Source organism: Molothrus ater, chromosome 2 (assembly GCF_012460135.2).
Source record: "Molothrus ater isolate BHLD 08-10-18 breed brown headed cowbird chromosome 2, BPBGC_Mater_1.1, whole genome shotgun sequence".
In the NCBI taxonomy this organism is placed as follows: Eukaryota; Metazoa; Chordata; class Aves; order Passeriformes; family Icteridae; genus Molothrus; species Molothrus ater.
In genome coordinates, this window is record NC_050479.2 from 20,099,875 (window position 1) to 20,125,032 (window position 25,158).

A 25,158-nucleotide genomic window follows, 5' to 3' on the forward strand; every position below is an offset into this window, starting at 1 on the left:
TATGTCTTCTGGCTCCCAGTGAAATACCTGAATAAAAGTGCTGCAATACTATGATCTTTCTAGATACTAACAGGTGTTTCTCTGTTGAAGTTCTAAAAGTCCTAAATTACATTAAATATTTTTAATATATAAATACTATCCAAATCCCCAGAAACAATTCTAGAGTCTGCTTTTAGAGTACAGTTCATATGTAGAAGATTAAATAGGAAATTAAAGGAGCTCTCAGTCTTTCTTTGCAGTTAAGCAAATTTGGGTACCCAGAAGGGGTTAGAGAATCATGTAGATACCCCCTAGTTTTGCATTTCAACATTGTTTTCAAGGCTTGCATACTTTTTTTTTTTGGAGTCCTGGCCTGCATAAATAGCTGTAATTTGCTGTAAAATTGGAGAAATAATAATGGTGCTTTGCTGTTCTGCGATGTTCTCTCTTTTCAGTGCTTCTTGAAGGTTATTCTGACACATAGTTTACTCACACTGTATGCTCTGCTCTGTGGAATATTATTGGTAAGATCACAATTCAAGGCTGCTAGGTATCTACTTTGAATTTCATAGTCAAAGACATGGTCTTGTTTCTGAGCTGCTATTGTAAAACATATTTTTCATTTCTATTGGGCTTCTATTGGATTTTTTGCATTCATGTGCCAAAAGCCTGCCTTGAACTGTGCACTTTAAAGGAATACAGTCTTTCATATAGAAATCTGTTTGACTACCTGGGTAAATTTGTGAATGGAGTAGAGATGCAATGTTTAAAATTTGCAGTGCTGCCATTCAATAGCTTATTTGAAGTTATGTGTTATAAAAACTAAATACAGAATCATTGTTCTCCCAGTTCCCAGGAACTACATGAAAGATGGTTAGTGTGTTAGCAATAGAGAGAGGTCATTGACGCTTTGTACTAATAAAGACATCCCAATCTGTTTAGAAAAACTATATTTCCTTTATTTTCCTTTCTTGTTTATTGTAGTTTTAACTGTAATACATATGCATGATGGGCAGCGATGCTGCTCTCTGCGTATATTTTAAGATTCAGCAAAATGATGATCTATCCTGACTGGAGCTTTTAGAGATGGGTCCAAGATATTTTTAGTTCATTAGTATTGAGTAGTAATCAGATCACCTTCTGTGATATGCTTACTACTTTAGACAGGTAAATGAAGTAATTAATTTATGAGTAAAAAATGCAGTAATTAAGAGAGTAATTAAAAAACTCATATCAGGAGCAGTGTATCATGCATGTACTTCTAGCTTTAGTCACTCACATTCTCTGGAGTGAGAGTAAACATTTCTCTGAATTGAAAAATTGAATAATTCTCTGAATTGCTGAATTACTTCCTGTAATGTACCTGGGTTCTCTAAAGTCACACAAAAATACTGTTTAAGGAACGAGTTAAATGTAAAACATCAGGTGTAATTACCATGCACAGATAAAGGTAATAAAACAATTCACTTTCAACAATACATGGTAGATTCATGTGAGATGTGGAACACGCACTAAATATGATTGTGAGGAAACAAACTCCATAAGTCATTTAGACACTGCATTTTCATCCATTATAAGCCAATTTTTGAGAGAGATCATTCTGTATCTCCAAATCTCCAGCATGCCCTCTCAATTTTCTCATTGTTTTTCCTTATTCCTCTGTATCTAACAAAAGGAGGTACAAGGCAGCAGAAGAGCAAAATATGTTTCAGGTGAGGAATAGATATAAAACATGGGACTCCTGGTGGGGATTAGTGATTGCAGGACAGCAGTTCAGTAGATTCTCTGTGTCCTGTTAGTGCTTTCTTCAGCTTTTGTTGAAATCAAATTCTGCTGGATCTATACCATCATCATGCTATTTTATTTTACACATACACACAAATCAAACAAGGGCTGATAGGATTCTGTTAACAATTTTTATTTCTTTGTTTTTCTTACCATACACTTTACCTTGAGTGTAGGAGAGAAACTATGAGAAGACAAGCTTGCATAAAGAAGCGGTAAGAACCCCCACTGACTGAAGCATTACTTTCCTGCTTTTTCAGTGCTGTTTTCTGTAAAGCTTCTTCAGAAATCTTTCACTGTAATGCTTGCAGACAAAGAGCTACTGCATATTAGCTTCAGTCTTCATTATATGCCATTATATAGACTTGGTTTATTCAAACAGGAAATTATTATTTCCTAATTAAAAGGCCTTTTTCATTCAGTGGAATATTGTTAAATTTAATTTTTTTTATTAACTGCTATTCTTAGGCATTAATTCTCCACCTTTAAGTGGAATCAAATGTGTTGAGTCCATTCTTATAAAATCCTGCCTACATTAGGAAATCTGTTCTAAAAGTCAATTTGGCTCATCCAAACCTGCAGTAACATATCCTGATAACACGTTCCCAAGTCTGCAAATGGGTTTCCACCCCTGCTCCAATTATAGCATTTGTTTAAAAACTCGGGGTCAGTGGGTGGTCATGAGCTGTGGCAGAGGGGGTGACTGTGAGAGGACCTTGTAACAATCCCTGTGGGTCTCAGCACAGGCACACCAGGGTCCTGCTGCTGGGCTGAGTTGTCCACTTGCCTGAGAGGTGCAGCACTGCAGGCTGTGGTGGGGTTGTGTTGCATGTTGGTGCTGTTGAAATTACTCTGCCTTTTTATCTTCCTTTTGTTTTATTTTTTTAATTAAAAATAATTCTAGGAGTCAAATTATTAGTGTATTCTATCCAGAGGCTTTAAACTTAAAAAAGCCAGCTGATAAGGTCATAGCATAACTCAGGTTGGAAGGAAGTCTAGAAGTCAATCTAGACTAACCCCTTGCTTAGCCATAAGCTACCAACTTAGATGAAAAAGGACTTCCTTGAGTTCTCTTTTTAAAATTTTAAATTACATATTTTTGTTGGAACCTGACTGATGATATAAAACATGTTATTTAAGTAAGCTTACAAAACCCCTTCAGCTAACACAACACAACTTTTCCCATGTCTATAAAATTCCAATTTATGTGTGTGTGACTTAGCAAAGCTGACAATTGCAAAGATTTGTAATATGTTTATTTTTAAGCTTCTTCCACTTTTTGATCTTTTATCTGATAACACCATCAGAAAAATAATAAAAAATGACTTTGAAAAAAATAATAAAGTGTGACTTTGAAAATATCATTCTGTTATACAATGATGTGAAAACACTTATCCAAACCATTAAATCAGTAATGTGGTGGGATAGATATACATTATAGTAAAAATAATGAATTTTAGAGGACAAGAGGACTGGAGGGTAAGAATGCATTTCTTTTGCGTTTGAATCTGTACATCTTTTTCTAGAAGATGTCTTCTTTTACATGGAGTGATTTTTCCACCAAATGGTGCTGTGAGTGACACGTGTTAGGCAATGTTCCTCCTAAAAATAGCTTTACTGTAGAAACACTTAGTTGTATTTTTAGAAAGGTGTGGCAGTGACTTTGGTTTCAAGAACCAACATCTCAGTAAGACAGTTCAAGAATTTGCTGTGCCTTCTGGTATCTGAATACCTCTAAAGACAGCAAAGCACAGCTTGTTACACATCTCTGTTAATTACAGTGTGATTAATTGATTCATCAATCGGGTGTGTGATGTGTCATGTTCCCTGATAGTCTCAGAACTCTGTTAATGGCTGATGCTGTCCTGGAGCCTGCAAGAACTCTCTTTACTGGTTCTTAGAGTACCTGGTGCATCCACAATCCCATTTCATGGACATATAAAGTGCAGTGATTGAATCCAGCTGTTTGCATTCTGTGTGTTGCTATCATTTGCCAGCCACTCACCATGAGAGCTGGGCAGGAAACAATTTTCTCATCCCATTAAAAGGAATTTTGTCATCCCTTCTGAGATTAAAAAAAAAAAAGAAAAAAAACAGAAGAGTATTTTTAGACTGTTCCCCAGAAGGGGTAAAAACCCCTTAAAATAGCTTGTCCTTATGACAGTCACTTCAGATGTGGAGGTTCAGATTCCAAACTGCAAGCTAGATATCTTCATGAAGTGTTTATCTTTTTGAATAAATCTTTTGAAACAGTAATTTCCTGATGAAGAGTATTTAATATCCCAAATTCCTGATCTCTGTCTACCAGAGCCACTATTTGTACATAGATGATCTGCCCTTGTTGAAAAATGTAATTTTTTTTCCACTTGAGCAACAGCCAATGCTTTGGGAAAAGCAGACATTGCACACTAATATCCCTCTCACCACTGCAGATCATCCATGCTTCTTACAGCATCATTAAATATATCTGCTGAGAGTATGGATTGCATTTCCTGCCTCTTTTTTTCTTTGTAGTCACTGTCAGTGACACGAATCTAATAGGAAGAGTAGGTATATGCCTGTTCACAGATGGCTTTCTTGTAAAAGAGGAGGAAGTAAACCCATAAATCTCTTGTTACGTTACTCACCTAAATGTCAATTTTGGCTCTAACTCTAGTGCTTCATCTTATTATTCATAACATTATACTGCATTATATGATATTATTTATACATTATATTGTACTTGAAAAGCACATTATTCTAGACACTGTACAAGCTTAATAGATGGCTTTCACAGACTAAAACTGAAGATCTAGGAATTTATAGTCTTGCTTTTTTTAACCCAAACTCATACTGCAGTGTACAACTTCAAAAGGTTGTACAAAGGGTTTGTTGGAAAAGGTTCATTGGAAATTCTGACCTAACACATATTCCATGCCCATGGAGGTGTTGGCTCTTAAGGGATAGTGGGAAATGAGAAGAAAGGGAAAGAGGAGGCTATTTTTTTTCCCTGAAGTTGTGTATATGTTGGGGATTTTTCATTGTGTGATTACTCTGATTAGTGAGAGATGCCTCTGCACAAATTAATATGCAAAGGAGATCCTATGCTGAAGTCATTAATATGGATTTTATTTAACAGTAAATGTGAAGTAGAGCAATAGAAAAATAGGAAAAAGAGAGAGAGAGGGCAAAGAAAGAGACTGACAGACAGATTAGAGTAGAAAGATAGTCACCATCCCTATGGATCCAGTGGCATCCCATTGGTCCTCTTCTTCTGGTCTTCTTGGTCATGGGGGTCCCCCAAAACATAGAATCCAGTGGGTTAATATCCATTAATATAGGTACATGTGGGTACACCCAAACACCACCCCTGCAGGGGCCGGGGAAGATTTACACTGCCTTTTGCAAGACTGGATCTGTCACCACGTTTGTGGATCACACCTGGTTCTCTGGTGGAAGGCCTCAGGAATGAGTCTGGGGGTATTTTGAGGGATAGTTGATGATCCTTTCTAAGACATGGCAGCTGCCTCTCACATAAGTGTGTCGTGTGAATGTGACCTTCCTGGGGTGGGGAAGTTTTACAACTGGGCCAGTTTGTGTCAGGGAAGAAAATTCACATGATAAAAAGCACCATCCCATCTCCTCAGGGTCTGCTTGCTTAGCCCAGCCTGCAGCCTCTGGTGGTGGGTGTTCACTTTTTCTGTCTTATGTGGTCCAGAGCTTTCACCATCACTCAAAAACTCCTCCTCCCCCTTGACTGGCAGGGAAGGAGTGTGAAAACCTGGCCTCAGCAAATGAACCTGTGGGCTATGGCATCCCCCAGCCATGTTTACTTATCCTTAGACCTGAGATAATTGGACAATAGTAAACGTTTGTCTTATCTCAAGGTCCTGTCAGGTGGCTTAACTCAAAGTCCAAATTCCAGAAATCCTGGAGGCATATTTGGGGTGGGGGTGGGCTTTGGTAGTCACAGCTTTTTTATAGTTTGCCAGAGAGGGCAAATCCTTCAGCGATCCTAATTGCGTTTAAGACAAGTAGGATTTTTAAGTCTCTTGCAGGGTTGAAGGCTAAGAAGGCCAGAGCTAATTGTCCTATGAATCAGAAATAGCACTGTAACTGGAACACCAGGTAACTATGAACCCTGCAGGTTTTCACAGTGCAGATCAGCAAAAGATTGAACACTAGAACTGCTTCAACACCCTCTCTGCTGCTGCTTCAGGATGTCTGTGTGTGAGGAGCAGTGTTAGTAAAGGCAGTGTATGCCTGCTTTGGCACAGGATATGGTGCTGTCCCCACTGAATGCAACAATAAGGCTTCCAGCAGCTTTTTCTCTAGATGATGTTTGATCTCCTGGCTCCTGGGGATGTCTCCAGACTGTCTGTTCACCCCCAGATCTTTCTTTGTGGTACTACAAATGGTGTGTGATGTCTGTCAAGAAACTGCCGGTACTGGGCCAGTGAATAGGGAGAAAGTGGCACATCTGACTCTGGGATACTCCTGAGAACTGGGCAATGCTGGGTTACTCTTGTCAGTGCAGCTCCTGAGTGTTCAGCACATCACCTTTCTCTCTAAAGACAGCATGACTTGTTGAATGCAATTTCAGTATGTTATTAATTGTAAGTGAATTGTTTAGAAATGGAATTCCATGTAGGCAAAACGATTGATACTTCATAGTGTGCTAGATACTACATCCTATAAATCTCTCTCCTAATTTATGGTTATTTCTCTTCATTCTATGAAAAGATCAGTAATAAAAGGAAAACAGCGATGAACAGCTTTTTGTGATACTTTCCTGACTACTGGTGTATAAATAGTGTCTGAAGGTTATGGTTAACCTCCCTGGTGGGAAAATAAAAATGCTAAATAATTCTAAAGAGTGGAAACAGCTCTACCCACCAATTTATTTCTTAAGATACCAATAATAGAGCTGGTAGCTTCATGATTGCTTTCTTTAAATAGTTCAAATAGAACAAGTATAACTAAAAATCAAGGGCTATCGGGATGATATAGACTTTGTAGGGTAATCTTCTCTTATATATATCTTTTATTTACAGACTCAAAAGCTTATGATACTCCTCCACAGCATAGCTGGATATCCCTTAAAGCTTAATGGCTTTTTCTTAACAATGCTTCTCTTTTAAGAGAACAAAAACTCCACTATAAGGACAGGTAAGGAAAGAACAGCAAGATCAGGATTATCCAAGATCACAGTGGAGGCACACAATAGCAATAGAGATGAAGTGCAAACTTCAAAATGTGTATTAACACCTAGTCTCTCCACATATCCTTTCTACTGCTACACACTGCTTTTATTGGTAAGGACCATCACATGTTGTGTGATTTAGTTTTCTGTTAATGGCAAGGCACCCACAATTATGTCTATTTTTCCAATGCTCTTTGAAAATGAGTTCATCAGTACCCCAAATGTCTGCAGTGAACCATTCCTGTTGTCACAGTTGCTATTCAAATGATAGAAACATTCAGAGCATGAGATTTGCCTGTGTGAATGAATCCCCACGATGGAAGGTGACCTCTGTCTGCCAGAACGTTGGGCGGGTTCACTGTGTGATCCAGCATTAGAGGAGCTGCCTTCCAGCCCCTGAGCACAATGTCTGGGATCTGGGGTCACCCTGCAGCTCCCCTGCGCTCTGCTCCAGGCCGCGGGACTGACCTCCTCCCTCGGGGAGCATGACCCCTGCCAGCCCAGCTGAAATGGGCTCAGCAGACTCCCAGCCTGAGTGCAAGGCTCAGAGCTTGGCTTTTGGCAAGAAAATCAGTAATAGGAGCAAACATTTGTCTTTGGAGGCACTGCTACTGCCAAAGAGGATATTCACCCCCATTCTTATTCAAATAAGGTGCATATTCAAGACTTCACTTGTTCTAAAAGCTCTGTGAAATCTTGAGGAGAGAAAAATAGAAGAATGCTGTCAAGCTTCCCTGGCAATTAAAAAAAATAGAAAGGGATGCTTTTTCTATAGTGATTTCTAGTGTAAGTTCTGTGATATGGTTGCACTTATATATGTAAGCATATGTACATGTAATGAGTCCATATAAGCAGGGGAATTAAATAGTATCATCGTCATCAGAAAAAACCACAAACAAACAGGGATGTCTGAGCTATTTAGTAAAGGTTATCCGTGGAATTGGGAAGTTTCATGTGTGATTGATCCAGATTCCTTCCAGTACCCTCGTTTAATTCAGGACTATTTGTATGAATGAGAGATGCCACATCTTGTTGTTGAGTTGGTGCCAGCATGAGGTTACTGTGTGGGTTGAAATAACACACTACTGAAAACTAACACATTTTGCATATTTGATATAAAAGTTGCTTCAAGCACTTTCAGTGTTGTTCCCTTTACTTCATCACATGGAAGACAAATCAAACAGCTGCATTACAGAAAAATAAGACATTCCCAGGATACAATACTTGCAGTGTTGTTACTTCTTCCTGTCCATGATACTTAACAGCTCAAACTGAATTTCACTCAGAGGAGATTTACAGTCTGAGGATTAGATTCATTTGTTCTCCACATCTTTGAATAAGAGAAGGTGGGAAAGACAGACTGAAAGACCTTGAAATTTGGTACATTCCAGATATTAAGGTTTCTATCCAGCAAATTACTTCTTGGAGTTACTGTGTCTTAGAGCATCTCTGTAGCTTTTCCCAGATCTTCTTCAATTTCCACTCACATGCAGAGACCTGAGAGAATATTAAGTTTTCTTGCAGAAGAATTTATTGTTTATTTGAAAATTAAAGCTGTCCTTTTTATTTTTCATAAAAACTGTAATAGTTTAAACTCTACAAAAAAGCTGGTATGTAGGACAAAAGGGATTCCTTACCACAGGATCAGGCTTGATTTTATATCCCCCTTTTCATTAATCTAAGGTGCCTCAGAGAACTGTGTGTATGTCAGACTGCATTTTATTGCAGAGGTTAATTGCTGCAAAGGATGATCTATCTGCTAGAATTTTTGTTCACATTAATAAACTCTCTTGGTAGTCGTAGAAACATTTACTGTAGTCCATTAATGAAAAGTGTGTTAGTGCAGGTACTGAGTACACCACAATAAAATTTTAGCAGTCAGGAGGTTGTTTATTGTACTTGGTCACATACTCTTTTGCACTCACATGTATTGAGACTGAAATGGAACAAATGAAAAACCAAGATTAGAGCCTCTTAAAATGGGAAACAAAAAAAAGGAAAACATTTTTAAACACTGTGCCTTTTCTTTCAGCTGTAAAACAATGCATTATTAATTTAGAAGAATTAATATTATTTCTCCAAGCATGCTAGCCATGATTTTTGTTTTTCTTTCACATGATAAATACTATTGCCATAAAAACAATGGAAACCAAGAACTCGTGACAACTCATTTGAGATCAGGTAGGCTTGAAGGTAAGCTGAGCTGCCCAGAGAGAGTTGGTGAAAGAGTTTACTTGCTGTAATTGCAATAAAGGAAATTTAAAAACCACAACCTGTTTCAAGTAAAAAATGAATAACTGAATATTGTCTTAAACATTGTTTCCCCTCTTCTTGGAATGCTCATGTTCTTTAGGCAAGTGGCATTATTGGACTCAGTTGCTATTTCCTTAGATAAGTAAACCTGTGCTTCTGAAGCATTCAGTCCAGTAAGTCCAAGTTTGTACTATCAGAACCTTGGCTTTCCAGTGTAAGAAAAAAAAAGTAAAAGCTAAGAATAGATCATAAGAAGGGATCCAATCACTTACATTATTTCTTTCTGGTGTTGTGCTTCATACATGCCTAAAGGGTTTGAGGAAATGTTAGACACGTTTGTTGTTTTGTACAATTCGTACAAATGTTAGACACATTTGTTGTTCCCTATCTCATATTTATTCCAGAAAGGTGTCCATTCCCTGATTGCCATATTATTTTAGCTATTAAAATATTTCAAAAGCATAAAAATTTAAAAAAAAAATAATTTCGGTAGGGAAGTGTGAGGTGCTTAGCTAGAAATCTCAGATTCATGCCATTATTATTATTACATCATTATAATATATTTTTGTGTGCCCGCAAAATACGGATTTCTGGATTTCAGTTTCCATGTGCCTCGCACATGTAATAGTGAGATTGTGAGATTTTTTAATAGGTTTCTCTCTTTCTCGGCTTTCTGTCTGAAGCATCCTGCTCGCGGTGGTGCTCACAGCTGTACGCGGTTTAGCCATAGGAGGGAGCCGCTCCTCTTCCCAAATCAGCTCGGGAGGGAGCTGCAGCAGGGCTGGCCTTGGCAGGGACCGCACTGGCACCTGGAGGTGTGAACGCTTCCCTCGTTCCCGTGCGGGTGATCCCCTGCATTTCCCTTTACACGGGAGTCAAGCCTGCTGGTTCCACAAACAGCCGTGCAGAAATGATCAAACCTGCTCCCAGGGGATTTTAGAAGTGCAAGATCATACCTGCACAGAAAGGGATTCAGGTTTTTTTGAAAATAGCTGGGTTACATAAATATCTGCCAGCTCACTGCATCATCCAGCTGATGCAATGAATGCTGTTTACCTGGTGCTGCAGAGGTTATACTCTGCCCTTTTTCATGGCATATTTCTCTTCACTACAGACAATAAACTTTGGACAGTCAGTTTTTTGGTCGTTTTCCATTAATTCAAGTTAGGTTTGACCTTAGCACAAAGTTTATGCCGTTCATAATAAAACTTATTCTTTAGTGGAGTTCCTTTAGGTGGAAGGAAACATGTGGCTGAGTATAATAAAATTTCTGACTACTTTGATTATGTTGAATTGCCCCAGTGAGCTGCTATAAGAGAAGGAGAATTAGTCAGTCAAATTAAACCCCACAAAATAAATGCAGAAGGGAAATACATCATTACAGGGGAAAAACAGAATGGTTAGGGAAGCCTGAGCAAAAGAATAACATAAAATGTTATAAGAGCTTAAAACCCAAATTATGTTAAATTTTAGGCAATTTGATTGCATAAATCTATATGTGAGATATAAAGGAAGGTGCCCTTGAAGTTTATATATGGTCAGAAATAATTTGCTGTGGTTACTTGTGCTTGGTGATTCAGCTTGAGGCTCCCTTTTGCAATGGCCAGAGGTTTCCCTTATGTTTGACCATCAGGTATGCCATCCTCTTCCTCATCATATAGGTCTGAGCCTGGGGCACTGAGGGTGAAGTGGCCTCCGAAAGAGGGGTGGAGATTGCTGCTGAGATGTTTACAGAAACACAGCACTTGTGGTACCTGGAATGAGAGCTCCCAGTGTACCCAAACAGGAAAGTGGGTGCTCCAGCCTTGCAAAGATGCCTTTTCAAGTTTCTCCCATTCTTATTTTAGTTATATGCCATATTATTGCTTTCTGAATCCTCTGCTATTTAATATATACTCTGAAATTTGTTCTGGATTGTAACAGGTTTATTTTACACTATTTTGTGGGGGGGAAAAAAAAAATCCCACATTTTCTCACAGCAAGAGCACTGCATGGTATTAACTCAGGCATTTATCACACCTAATATTCTACTTTTCTTGCATACATTATTGGATAATGTCCAGATAAAGTCATATGTTATTTTTTCTTGTCGTATGAATATGATGATAATTCCTGGGAGGAATCTTTAATGAGGGAGTAAATCTGCAACAGTGCTTATGTTCCAGCTCAGTACTACAAATTCTTGTTTGTGTGAGTAGATTTCTTGTGTGGAGTCTGATCAACTGTAAGGCATTGATGATGCTTGTATTTGCAGCAGTTTGCAGGGCAGTTTCCCATAAGCTATTTATACCATATGTCTGTACCCCTCTTTATTCCTTTCTTCTCCCCCCACTTCCCAAATATACCCTAGTTAGCTCTATTAATTTCTCTTTGTTTTGGAAAAATGGACCAGAATATCACTATTTAAATCATTGTGTATATGTTTTCACTGTAGTAATATTCAAAAGTTGGAATTCCAGCTGTGCTGCAAACCTCTGAGCTACAGGGAAAATACATGTGTCTCCTCCAAAAGACTTAACAGTCTGAGGCTCCAAGCCTAAGAATTTTTTAGCAGATGTTTGTCTTTAAATGCTAAAGGGGTTACACAAGTCTTGATGGTTGAGCTTGAAAGGCCTTCCAGTCTTCTCAATGCCTGTATCTGTGTGCCTGCTCATGTCAGTCTGTCTGTAGCACAGTTGTGTACAATATCTGATCTTTAAAAAGTACCAGGGAATGTCCAAAGTGTGCATGTCTCCTGACCCCATACTGCCCACTCATCCCTAGGCTGGTGCAGAAGCTGTGGAAGATGGGTTGGATTACGGGGATTTTTCCTGGCTGCACAGGAGGTGTATCCCACTGTCCCAAATTACAGTGTTGGCTTATCTTTGACCAGCATGCCATGTCTGCCAAAGCCCCTGAAAAGGCACTCAGAATGTGTTTTCTTGCCAAATTTACAGAGAACCTCTTTTTTTGCTCCTTGTATCTTATTGCTGAAGGAGGAATGAAGATTTAGTGTTGTGCAAGCCCCATGCTGTTCTCTTCCTTTGCTGTTTTAATCTTGCTCTTCTATCTAACTTTTGGAGGACTGACACATTTACTGGAGTTTGCAGGCTGATGCACCAGTGTTGGCTGATGCACTTTGAAGTTCCAAGCCAGACATCCTCAGCTTCAGGCACACACTGCTAATGTAAACCCAGCTGCACTGCTGAATCCCTGCTTTCATCCAGCTCTGAAACAAAAGCAGAGAGTGGGTTTAGGCTGAACCCATGGAGATCAAACCCAGGGAAATGCTACTAGATAACCCTTGACAAAGTGAAATGTTGACTTCAGTGACATTCTTACTCAAGTGACTCTAATCGTCAGAGTTTTTAATTTCTCTCCCTTTTTACCCAACTATGTCTTTTTACTGTGCTCTCCTCTCATTGCTAATCCTTCCTTCCTTCTTGCCAGGTCATTCCTCTTCCAGTTTGCAGAGTTGCCACCCCACTGCTTTCTCAGAAGAAAACTGGTCAAATAGATAAAGAATATCCCTGAAATTCAACATACATATGTTATATGAGCACAGATCATTAAACAACCTTACCATTGAATAGTAAACTTTTAAAATAAATTGACTGTGGTAAGGGTCCCATTAAAAAGCGCACTCTTAGAGCATCTACTGACTATGGAACTCATGTTTCTCAATCAAATACTTAAAAGTCGCATGCTGTATCTTTAAAATGTGCATTTCCGTCTGTTTTTAAAGATATGCCATCTCCAGATGATCTTTAAGATCCCTTCCCACCCAACTTTTTATATGATTCCATTTTCTACAATGCCTTTAAGAATTACTGGGAGTTTAGGGTAAAAAAAAAATTAAAAATCAAAGAGCTGCAGTAGATTGGTAGATTGCACTAATCAGAGTGCACTCACCAGCAAGTTTCAAAGAATCAAGAATCTTTAGTTTTGCTGGAATCTTTTCCAGTGCAATTGCCTGCACCACTCTGCCTGTAGAAAAGATTCTTCAAACTGCTCTTATGATTGCTGTTAAACATGTATGGCTGTTATCCAAATGAAAGCCTTATCCAAGAGCCTTATGTTTTTGTTAATCCTATAAACATGGAAAGGAGTAAATGTTGTGCAAAAGAAAAAGTGCTTTGGACAGATTATACAGATAAGAGGATATAGTTGTGAGCAAGCAGAGAAAACCTTACAGAGCAGAGTGTGCAAACCTGCTGCTATTTCCTAAAGCTCAGACTGCCTTGAGATATTTATCATGAGTCTGAAAGTTACATTCTGCTACAAGAATGAGAAAAATGAGCTCTTCCAAAATTTTAGTGCCTGTAGTTTTTGTTCTATTGTGAATTTTTTGTTCCTCTGAGCAAGCTTCCAAGTACAAAGGTGTCTGCATTTTTCATGCTTCATTCTTCCTTTTGATCAGTAGAGCTCATCTCATTTGTGCATAGCATAGTTAACCACCTGCTGCATGGTAGAAAACTTTTTATTAAGAGGTAATGTATTTATATCAAGTGGTCTGTGAAGAGGCCTTATTGTTTCTGAAATGTTTAAGATACTTCCTTCTTTACAATGGGAATGTTCTCAGATTGTTAGGGAGAAGCAAAGAAGCAATGGTGGCAGTTTAGAAGATGTAATTAGGATATAAATGGTCCACAAGTACATCTTTTAAAACTTCTTTTCCAAGGGTGAAATTCATACCACATTACTTTCATCATGCTAGAGTCCCCCCTAAGTCCCACAATGGGGTCACTTAAACCAAGAGTGTAATTCTAAGGTGGTTCTTAGGAAAACCAAACCAACAAACAAACACCAAAACAAAGCAAAAAAATCCAAAAAACAAACAAAAAGCAAAAAAGCCAAACTAAAATTAGACTTGAATTGATGAAACTCAAAAATTGCTGATATTCCTCTGTTTAAATCTGTCAGATTTTGGGTTTTTTTTTTAATATCAATCAATTTCTGTCTTTTGTTTGATTATCTTTCAGGATCATAAGTTAGGTACTACCTCACAGATATTCTAATTCTGTTCAAACAAAAATATTTTTAAGTATGGAAGCACTTAAATACTGTTATCTGAAACAAAGTGGATCTTTTTGAAAAGACAGTGCTAGTTTTTGGAAGAATGAACAGGAGCCCATATTTTTTGGCAGAATTGTGAATATCAAATCCCAAACTAGAAACAATAGTAACATAATTTGTGCGATAACAAATACAGACCATAGGAAGCTTTATCTCAAACATGAGTGGACCAGGCCCTGGTTTCAGAAAGCATCTTCTGGAGCATGAAGATCACTGGAGCTGGGGTGAACTATTCTGGAACAGCAGAGGTTTGGCTTTTCTGCCAGAGACTTCCTTGAGGCAGGTCCTTTGGCCCCAGTACTCACCTGTGAAATCAGAGATCTGACACCCTCCCGTGTTCCTGGTGAACCCATCTGATCAGATGAACAATGAGAAACAAAGACTGAGATATATTAACAGCCTGTGCTCCTCTCTAAGGACATCAGAGGCCAACTACAGGCATTAGGATATCTGTTAATGAGCTCAAGCCTGTGGAGGTGGAGCCTGACATTTCAGAGTTCAGTCACCATCTTCCCTTTTCAACTGTTTTCATGGAAAGGCAATTTCTTCATGAAGAGTTCTGTGAAATCTGGGAGGATTTTTATGTTAAATATGTTAATCTTGTAAAAAGATTTCTGAAATCATTTTAGTAGAGAATCTGCATTCAAATACTGAATTTGCAGACATCAATTTTAAGATGTATGAATCCTCTGATACTTTATGGTGTCTTTTAGGTAATAAATAAAAGACATCACATTGTAATTGTTTGCCTCAGATTACTCCAGTGAGACCTTTGTCCAGTACAGAATTGTTCAAGATTCATGGTTCAATAACTGAATTAGCACAGCTAAGAGATAATTCACAGAAATCCCAGTCAAAGTGTTCTTTGGTCATAAATGAAACAAAGCAAATTCTTTCTTTCCTTCCTTCTTTCCTTTGTTCTCTGGTGATGTTGCTATTTTCTTAAACTAAAATATGTCTGAAATAAACAATTTGAATTAATTCCTCCTCTTGGAGCCTTTTCCTTCTGCCCTTAGACCCGAACACCAAGAAAAGTGGAAAGGGATTCCCTTAAATTCACATTTTTGAGGTAGGAAAATGTGTTCCAGGCATTTATTGCATGTTTGTTTCACTGTTAAAATGGCTCTGTGTGGTGGAAGATTCTCCTCTGCTCCTGTCCCCTCCTTCAGCTGAGCAATAATGGGGAGACAGGGCTGTGAAGTCACAACCCACATTGTGAAAAGAGATCCCATCCATCAAACTGTCACCTTGGTTTTCTCTCCAGGGTCACAGAGGAACAAAGTCAGCTTGTGTCAGGTTGAAATAGCATTGGTAAGTGTTAGTGTGTGTGAAGCTGGTGGCTTGAAGTCTATTTATTTTGTTTGAAAGGCTCAAACAGCGTGCTGCCAAGCAGAGGAACAGGCAGGAGGAAGTCTCCTTATAAATTATTACTGGAAGGCTCACAGCCAACATTTAAGATGTGAAATTATGCCATCTGCTTTTCTAGGTCTTTGATTTACTTTGTGGCAGCTGCCTGTTTCTGGGTTCTTTGCATCTTGTGGACAAGTAAAACTTGTGCTAAAAACTATTATGACAACAGTGTTTCTTTAGCAGATTTAATGCTTTCTTGAAAAGCAGAGGCTAGGTAGGGGATGTTATCTCAATATCTTTCTCATGTTTTCAAGATAATTTGTATTAAAAATGTTGTCTCTTTTTACATAAACTGTAAGTGAAGATAGAATCCTTTTCTCATTGTAAAATATCCAATTACTTGTTCTGATTTTAGCTATCAGAAGCATTTCAGTGAGGCACCAGTGGTTTTTTAATATGGTGCCTCATAATGTTATTGATTTTGTGTCTGTTGGGGTCTCTTTTCTTATAATTTTGGTATTGATTTTTTGGGTGAACATCTTTGTTGTTTTTTGGGTGTTTTTTTTTCTGTTTGAAATATTTAAGATTTACTTGCACTTTTTTTGTGAAAACCATCTAAGGCCCACCAAGAGCTTTAGGAAGTCACGTGCTAATTTTAAAAGCAGAAAAAAAGCTCAATTACTTCAGTGCAGGCTAACTGAGATGCATGCGGGGGACTCCTGCAAGCACCCGGGGTGTTCTCATTTCAGAAATGAGTGGCTGGGAGGGTGATGGCTGGAGATGGGCACTTTCCCGTGCCTTGCCCTGTCGTGCAGGGGGTGGGTGTTTTGCCCGGTGCCTGGCACGCTGTGGCTGCTCTCCCTGGGGATGCTGCGCGGCTGGGGCTGAGCGGTGCCAGCAGCATCTCCTTCCCCACCCCCCGAGCATCGCTCCTGCTGAAGTCATTTGGTGCGCGCTGCTTTTCCCTCTGCGAGGATTAGGGAGTAGGAGAATGGCTTTGTGAGGAAGCTCGGAGAGTGGGAGCTGAAGAGAGGCTGAACAGAGGGGCCGAAAGACTTTAGCCTTTCATAGTTCTTTCAGTCAGTTCATTCTCAGAGACCAATTGCATGCGAAACGGCAGCTGGGGGTTTTGTTTTCCTTTCAGCTGTGTACTGTAGGAGAAGCTGGTAAGGTTATTTTTTTTTTCCTTGTTCTACTGTTCCATGATGCTATTGTGATTGCTTTATCGAAGCGGCTGTTTGGTGAGGAAGGGAAGTTGGTTAATGATGCTGAGGGTCCCTGCATTGTCTCTGCTTTGTGCAGCTGCACTTTGGGGAGAGGCACTGTTTACAGCACAGGGGCTGGTTTCCGCTCAACAACTTTGCTGGTATTTTCCCAAAGTTGTTTGAGCCTTTCCTTCGGCAAAGCTAGGAAAATAAGCAAATAAACAGATTTGGCTGTTTGGAAATGGGTAAATTTATAGAGGTTGCAATTTGTTGAAAAATCTGCTCTGCCTAATTCTTAGTTTCAGATGTTCTTGCTTTGATGTTATCAGATCTGTTACTTTGCTGAATCAACTCCAAAACTGGGTTTTATGTGAGAACCTTTCTTCACAAATCTTTTCATGTTTTCAGCAGGGCCAAGATAAATTGATAGCCAAAGAAAACAAAACAAAAATCTATCTGTGGAAGGTGAAAATATTTGAGGAAAGAAAAAATCCTAGGGGAATTCAGGAATTAAAAAAATAAATGAAGAAGCCTTAATTCTTGGCAGTAAATTTTAGCAGAATATCAGTGTAATAGGAAGCATGTGGTTAGGCAGAGAATAGAAATACTCTTTCAGGAGATCCAGATGCACAGGTGCATATCCTGTCTAACTGCACCCTTCCAAAAGAAAGTTATCATATTATCGTCTTAAAAGAAAAAAAAAAAGAGTGTTAAACCACAAGATCCTGGCTATCCTGTTCCTTTTGTTATTTCTAGAATAGTGACTTGTGTTGGTCAGAATCTTTTATTTCCTTTCATATTATCGTGGGAAACTTTAGCTTGAATTGGTCGGACATACGTGAGCGCGGCTTGGGGTACACCATGCCTATTCCACAGGCAGGCTCTGAAAATCCTGCCTGTGACTCAGATGAATTGTAAAGGCCATAATTACCAACAAAAGTTTCTTTTGTGCCCATTCAAAAATCACAAACAAGGTAAGGGGGAATGATTGACAACTGTTACACTACTGATTGACAGAGAACCAAAAACTTGGTCTCTGACTTAGTATGTTAGTTTTTCAAGAAGTGTTGACCTTTTTCACTATTATTCTGTTCTTTCTGATGGACTATTCCCAACTCCTCTATTGAGGCTAGAACGTCTATCTAAAATGTGTCTTTGTAATTACTGCCTATAGTCTGTGTGTCTCTTTACAATGATATGCTTATTTGTTGATGCCGAAACAAAATTGAGAGATGCATTGCAATCAGACCTCCATGAAAGAATGTGTATCTTTTATATGCCTCACATGCTTAGCTATTGATTTCAGCTACAGATTTCACTCCTATGAAGTAATGAAGTGCCACATCCAAATCCTGAAGATTTACACTCACAGTTCTAGCTGCTAATAATGGAAGGCCCATGGATATCAATGTGGTTACTCATGTGAGTAAAGATTTGGAGACTCATTTCCCATTCATGAATGAAATGGTTTGGGAAATGCACAGTTACTATGGTTCTCTTTTGGCTTAAAAACAAAAATCTCCACAAAAACAACCACTAATGAGATCTGCTAGAGGGGCCCAAGGATACAAAAATTCAGTGATTTAACATACGAATGCAGTACTAATATAAGAATGTGACAGCAGTGTTTTAGGAGTTATAATAAAAATGTTCCCTCTCTTTAGCTTATTAACAGCTTTAGAAGCAAGGGAAACTTAATTAATCTCTTTAGTGTTGCACCACTAGATATGGCCATGACTCTTGAAATACCACCACAACTATGAGGTACTCCTTATCTTAAAAATAAAAGTGAATTTAGAGTGGTCTTTGTCACATACTTGTACCTACTCTTAGTGATAAGTGTCAGTCCTAGCAAATGACAATAAGCTGCTGTTTCTGGTTAGGCTTCTCCTGGTTGTATGTAGCCAAAGGTAACAGTATCTCCAGGGTGCAATGTTTATTTCACATCCCTTGTTTCACTGCAAACAAACAAGAAGCAGGATGCCTTCTCTGGTAATTGATACACCAGTTAAGGATCCTCAGTTCTCCAAAACAGAAATTACTCTGGTTCAGTGTTTCTAAACTGTTCAACAGCATCCTTTAGTTTGCAGAGATAAAAGAGATGTATTTGCTGATACTTCTTTCCTAGTTTTCATGAATTCTAAATTCCCAAATTGTATTTTGGAGAAAAAATAGGCATCTAACTTAAAAGAACTCACAACTGATTTTATAGCTCTGCATGGTAAAGGAACTATACAACTATACTAAAATTCTTTTGCCGAAGAGTCCTGAAATTACCAGAAACAGAGAATTGTCTATCCCATCAATTTTTAAAAGCAGAGATACTTTATTTTTAAAAGCAGAGATGGACTTCATACGGCCATTATTGTTGGAAAAAGGGCCTTGATCACCACCAACATCACATTTATGCATAAAGAAGTAAGTCTTGCCTATAAATGTCTTTTGTTAAGTTAAAGCAGAACAAAATTCCAAAGGTAGAGAGAAACACATAAGCAAACATAACACTCATTTATAAAATTAGAGCAATGTAAACATGTTCCAGCAGTCATTAGCTATCTGCTGTGTGTCACAACTGAAAGGTTTATGCAGATCAAAACAGTAATATTGATTCTGAAAACACATAAACATTTCTGTAAAAGAAATTGTGGAGGTAGACCTGCCACACTGGTGCTGTTCTGGAACTTGGTGATTTTTTGGTGAGTTTTTTTCCCATTTCTTGGTCCAAATGTCACATAAGCACCATGTAGAGCAAGAAAAACCCCAACAAGAAAAGGGGGTGTGTCTTCTATATTATTTATATATATACTTATATAAAGATGTATAAACATTGACGAAAATTTATTAAGATGTACTTGGCACACTGCAGATTTTTTCCCAGCTGGTTTTGGTAGTATTCTTTTACTTGTACTCTAGCTTGCACCACTGTGAGATCTCTTCTTTGAACAGGTCTGAAAAGACTCATGCAAACATCAAACATTGTCCATGTTAGCTAAACCCTTTCTATGTTTGTTATTAGGATTGTTAGAGGATTCACAAATCTTACACTTAGACCTGAAGGCTGCCCATCTTCCTAGGAATTACTACCTGAAGTGAATGTCACTGAGTCAGGCTAAGCATACTCCAGAAGGATTCTACTTGTCTTATTCTTAACAGGAGGAAAACACACCTGGGCTCTCCTGGGAAGCTGCCATGTTGCAAACAGTAAACAGCATGAGGTCCAGTCTGGTGGGAAGGGATGGGAATTAGCAAGCACAGATCCCACTTGCCTGACAAAACAAAAGAAGTTGAATGCTGCTTTAAAATTGTCACTTATCAATTTTTTAAAAATGCTGTAAAAGTAGTCAGTTACCAATTTGATATTTTTTATTCATGAAATAATAGAATGTAGAACACTTGGAGTATTTCTTGTATATATTTCAATGATACTTATAGTTTCTAGATATGTCTCTGTAACTTTCAAAACTTTGTGAGGGAAATCTGCATGATTGCTGGTGCATCATTCTGTTATGCACATCCTCCAGCACCTCAGAATCACAGTGTGCTCCATATCCTGGGATTTTCTTGTTTTTAAATCCATTGTAAACAGGCAGATATTGAACTGCTGATTAGAAGATCATCTGTAGGATGGTTTGAATGTATGATCTGTGGGAGATGTAATGATATATGACTGAGGTTTGAAGAGTTCACTGCATCCCCTCTCTTAAGTGGGGTATGCTTCAATAATATGTAGCCATAACCCTTCCTTTTTGAAAAGTTGTAACATTTACAAGCATGTTGTACTCCTGGTTGGATGTAAGTAATCTTCATCTTTGAAATCTCAGTTCTTTCTAGAAAAGTAGTATTACTTTTCCATGATAAACCTCCATGTTTTTAGAGATTGACTTTTGGTCCACTGAAAGTTAAAATTCAGACCACAGGGTGTGTCAGACTGGACAGGATGCTCTGTCATAGCTGATGCAGAGTGAAATTATAGAGATGTGTGGTCTTACCCAATTAAAAGTGACTGAAATTTTAAGGATCTTTTGGTTGACACTTTGGGAAAAGACCACCAGTGATTTCCTAAGGGGAAAGAACTTTTAGCTTCCAACAATACCTGAGTCTGTCCATGCCCAGTACATTATTAGCTGACATCTATGGAGATTTGTAAGGACTTTTGAAGTTTTCTGGATTGTATACAGACAGAATAGTGAAATGGATTATTTTTACTTCCATGAATAGGAGTATCATAGTTCAGGGCTAAATAAAGAAAGCTAAGGGTCAACCTGTCAGTCAAAACTCATCTACATTACAAAAATGCAGGATTTTTTTCCTGATTTAGTCCTTCTTACCCAGTGCAAACTCAGTGTAGAACTGGTGAAAGAACTGATGTAAGAACTGAGACTTTGGGACCTCAAGGACTTTCAGAGCATTCTCAGAAGGCAAATGAAGGAACAATGAATTTTGACTGCCTCTGCTCCTCTATTAAATACTAGACTTTGCACTGAGTGCTACTCCATTTTATAAATATTTCTGTACTACACACCCTTTGCTCTCTAAGTCAATAAATTGCCTAGAAAGTGTTTTGAAATGTCAGTGGATGCTGAGAGAACAGTAAGAGCGAAAGCTGGGAGAACATGCAATGCAACCTGGTTGGCATTCAATTCCAGATTAAGATTATCAAAATTGGGTGAACTGTGCATAAATGTCCACATTTGATTCCACTCAAGTGACAGCTGACACCTGAAGTACAATTCTCTTGCCCACACATGGGAATCTGGTGCCACCTGAGACGCATTAAGGTACCTCAGACACCCCCATGGGACTGAGAGGTGACACAGGACATTGTGACACATTGCCTTTCTGGAGAAGTAGCTCTGACAGGGCCTCTGATATGGCCCCTATGTATAGACCCCTCAGCAGGGAGACCATCTCAGAAGTTCTTCTCATTCCACTGCTCATGTGGACTCAGTGATCACTGGCCAGCTTATAGTGCCAGCTTTCACAGTTAGCCTGTCTACAGGCAGCCACACACAATCTGAATAATTGCTGGTTTTTATTACATGTTTTTATTATGTCACTACTATTGAAGCAAAAGAGTTATTTATGGACTAGCATTAAAGTGTTCCTGTTCACTGTTATAGGAGGAAAAAGGAAAGCAGGAAGGAAGGAGGAAATTGTATTTGTCCCATCTTCTGAAGGCACCTATTTTGAATGCTTAAATTAGGACTCTTCATTGGCTTTGTAAGCTAATGAGACCTATACAGACCTTATCTCAATTATTTAAATTGTGTATAAACCCCTAGCCAAAGAGAGACAGACTCCTTGGATGATTCATGTGGCCTTGGTAAGATGCTGAGCTGGTAACCTCTAGGACTAGTTGATAGAAAACATCAGGCATGCTCATTATATCTCAGGTCATCTGAATATCACGCTTTGCTAAGGTTATTCTTAGTTCTGCTAATATGTGTCCAGACTAAAAGAGGTTTAACCAACAGTTTTTTTCAAGATATCTAACATAATATTCTATTAAACTAATTTGGCATAACTTCTCTCTTAAGTGGTTGGAACTGACTTCTAGATGTACCTCTCTTTTTCATTTGCATGGGACCATCACCTCTGAGAAATTAATCTGAGGAAAAAATGCTTTCCTTTTGTTATGTGTCATTCACATGAAGTCCTTTTGCTGACACATCTTTAAACTTTCACGTTGTTATGCATATCTATAATGTTTGTCTAATGTATCCATGTGTATTTTGTAACAGTATATATTTGCACTCCACCTCTAAATTCCTTTGTTTTCAGAAAATTATTTCCTGAACTGAAAACATAAACTAGAAGTCATTGTCTGGTTTGGGGCCCTTAGCCAGAGTTCAGATGGTAGGGCAATTGTGGAAGGTTTTACCAATTTACATATTAATTAAGCATAGTTTGATGGACCTTGATTAACATAGGCTCAGTCAACATCTTAATTAGCCAGAAGCACATAATGAGGTACTGGTGCCTGTCTTCCAACCCCTGAGATTTTTTGCCAAGCAAGTACAGGTTCCTCAATAGCTGTTTTCTATAGCATTGTTAAAGCTAAGACCTTAACAATTGCTCTAATGAGGGAAGTTAGTTAAAACCACGTGTAGAACACCTGAGATAGCAAAGCATCTTCATTGATCCAGCCAATTTGTAACCTGGATCAGGTATGATATTAAATAACACATTTGTGCCAAAATCACATTGAGCACAGAACACGTTTTTTAAGAACTGTGGATGTTTTTATCTGATTGATTAGTTCCACATGTATGCAGCCCCAGGAATCTCTCCACAGGAGCCCACATGGAATTGGGATAAGCACAATTTAAGTATGCCTTTGTAGTTGAGTAACCTGCTGGGCAGGACTTCATCTCTGGTAACAATGTCTCTCCTGATATTTTGTTTAAAGGCTTGCTAGTCTGCAGCTAATTTATTTTACAAGTAAAAATCAACTTTCTCCACACAGATATGTTTTAAAATTCCTTGAATCCTATCAAATATTGTTTTCAAAAGCTGGCCTGCCTGAGGACTAACACCCAGTGGGACAAGGAAACGTTTAGAATTTTTCCATATTTGATTCCTTGCTGTACATCTTTCACTGCTGCAAAATATGCACAATACTATGTGGATGGAAATGTTAGGTGTATATTTATTTTTATTTTCAAAAGGAGAATTTTGTTATGAAATGTTTGATTTTAATGGGAAAAATGTTTCTTTTATTGAATGAAAGCAGAAAATTATCTCCCTTATTATATGCTCCCACTATCACAAGTATGCAGAATAAAAGTGCAAATAACATGTGCACTGTGTAATTTCTGTCCTTGCTTTCATGATAGCCGGTGTAAGAGCCGCTGGTGGTGACAGAGAGAAAAACATCTGTTTTGTTGTGTGGAATTGGCATCTGAGAAAAACAGGGAGCAATTTATGACCTTATATTTTCTACTGTCATCAGGCACAACATTGTGATTTTCTGCTTGGTTTCTGAGAAGAAGAGATAAGAACTATCTTTGAAACCAGTACCAGTCACTGCATGAGTGTTGAATTCTATTCTGGCCTTCCACCCGAAGGGACTGATAGCACGGCCTCCCATATAGAAAGTTTTCTCTCACTGCAGAAATGCAGGAAAGTTTCCCTGAGATCAAAACCACTTACAAATTACAGATACCTCTTGCCAAAATTGAGAGAATTTATTAGTGGAAAAGATCCAGGAAGCTTCCTTGGTCTACTTGCCTGCCAATATCTTGTTTTTTCTTATATCCTCTCAAGGGCTGCATTATTTGCAATCCACTCTTGTAGGTTTTAGTGACAGTCTGGACTCTTATTTGGAGGTTTTTTTTCTTGGTATTAAATATTCACTTCATGCTCATGTTTGTAGTACAAACCACCCTGCTCCCTTCAACTCAGGTCACTAAACAAAATAACTACTCTGTATATAATTATAAAAACATTTTAATTGCATTTCTAAATATATTGTAAGTTTCAGATGAATGGTGAGAATTTGTATTGAATCCTTTTGTGAAAAGCAAGCCTATAAGGCTATTGAAGCTGTAATGTTTGCCATCATAAAAAAAAATCATGGCTTGAAATATGGAGTGATAGAAATTGCCTTGACATATAGAACTTTAAATATCTTAGGCTAAAAAGGAGCAATTTTAATCTTTGTGGAGCCAGGCATTCAAAAAATTCAGCAGCTATCTGCAGTTGCCATATTGCATTAATGTGGATGCTACCAACATTTCTTGGCCTAAGTACATAGGAATTGATGGGTACAATTTTTTAAAGCCTAAACACATATTGATAGAGCTCCCACTGAGGTTACTGCAGGCTACAGATGTCATGTGGCAACTGAAAAGGGCTGTTTGGATGAGTAACATGACTAAAGCTAAAAATCTCAGTTTTAGTGTCTAGAAAATACAAGGGAAAGCATCTTAAACCTTTAAACACTGATTCTTGAGATGATTTTTGTATCTGGAGTTTGGATATTTTTTTAGCTATGGAGAATAGTGCTGGAAACTGTTCTGTCTAAATCCACAAGGAAACTTTTCTAACAGATGATTTTAACTTCAACCTTACCTCCTCTTGAACATCAACAGAGGAAACTGTGCTTGGGTTCTGTTTCATCTTTTATTAGATTCATATTACTAATATGTTTTATATTATTCCTTGTTACTTTTCCTTCTGATATTCATCCTGGATAACTAATTAAAAATGGAGATTTATCTTTGCTCACCTCCATGAATCAAAATGACAGATTGTTTCATTGTTAATTCTAAAGGATAAGTCTTTTCATTCGTGCCTTCTGGAGGTTTGTGTCTTTCTGCATTACAGCAGAAGCTCACGTACTTAGAT

The 25,158-nt window shown here is 38.2% G+C and overlaps 1 protein-coding gene across 2 annotated transcripts in view; it reads left to right on the plus strand.

Annotated features, from left to right (window-relative positions):
• Positions 1-25,158, plus strand: part of MID1 (midline 1) — a 325,446-nt gene that overhangs the window by 136,489 nt on the left and 163,799 nt on the right. Inside the window, exon 1 of one of the 2 annotated variants that reach the window (XM_036388509.2) lies at positions 16,619-16,770. The exons of the other annotated variant lie outside the window; for it this stretch is intronic. The gene's annotated coding sequence lies outside the window, so the exon portion shown is untranslated. Of the gene's footprint in view, positions 1-16,618; positions 16,771-25,158 lie in introns of those variants that run through there. 2 annotated transcript variants of the gene reach the window in all.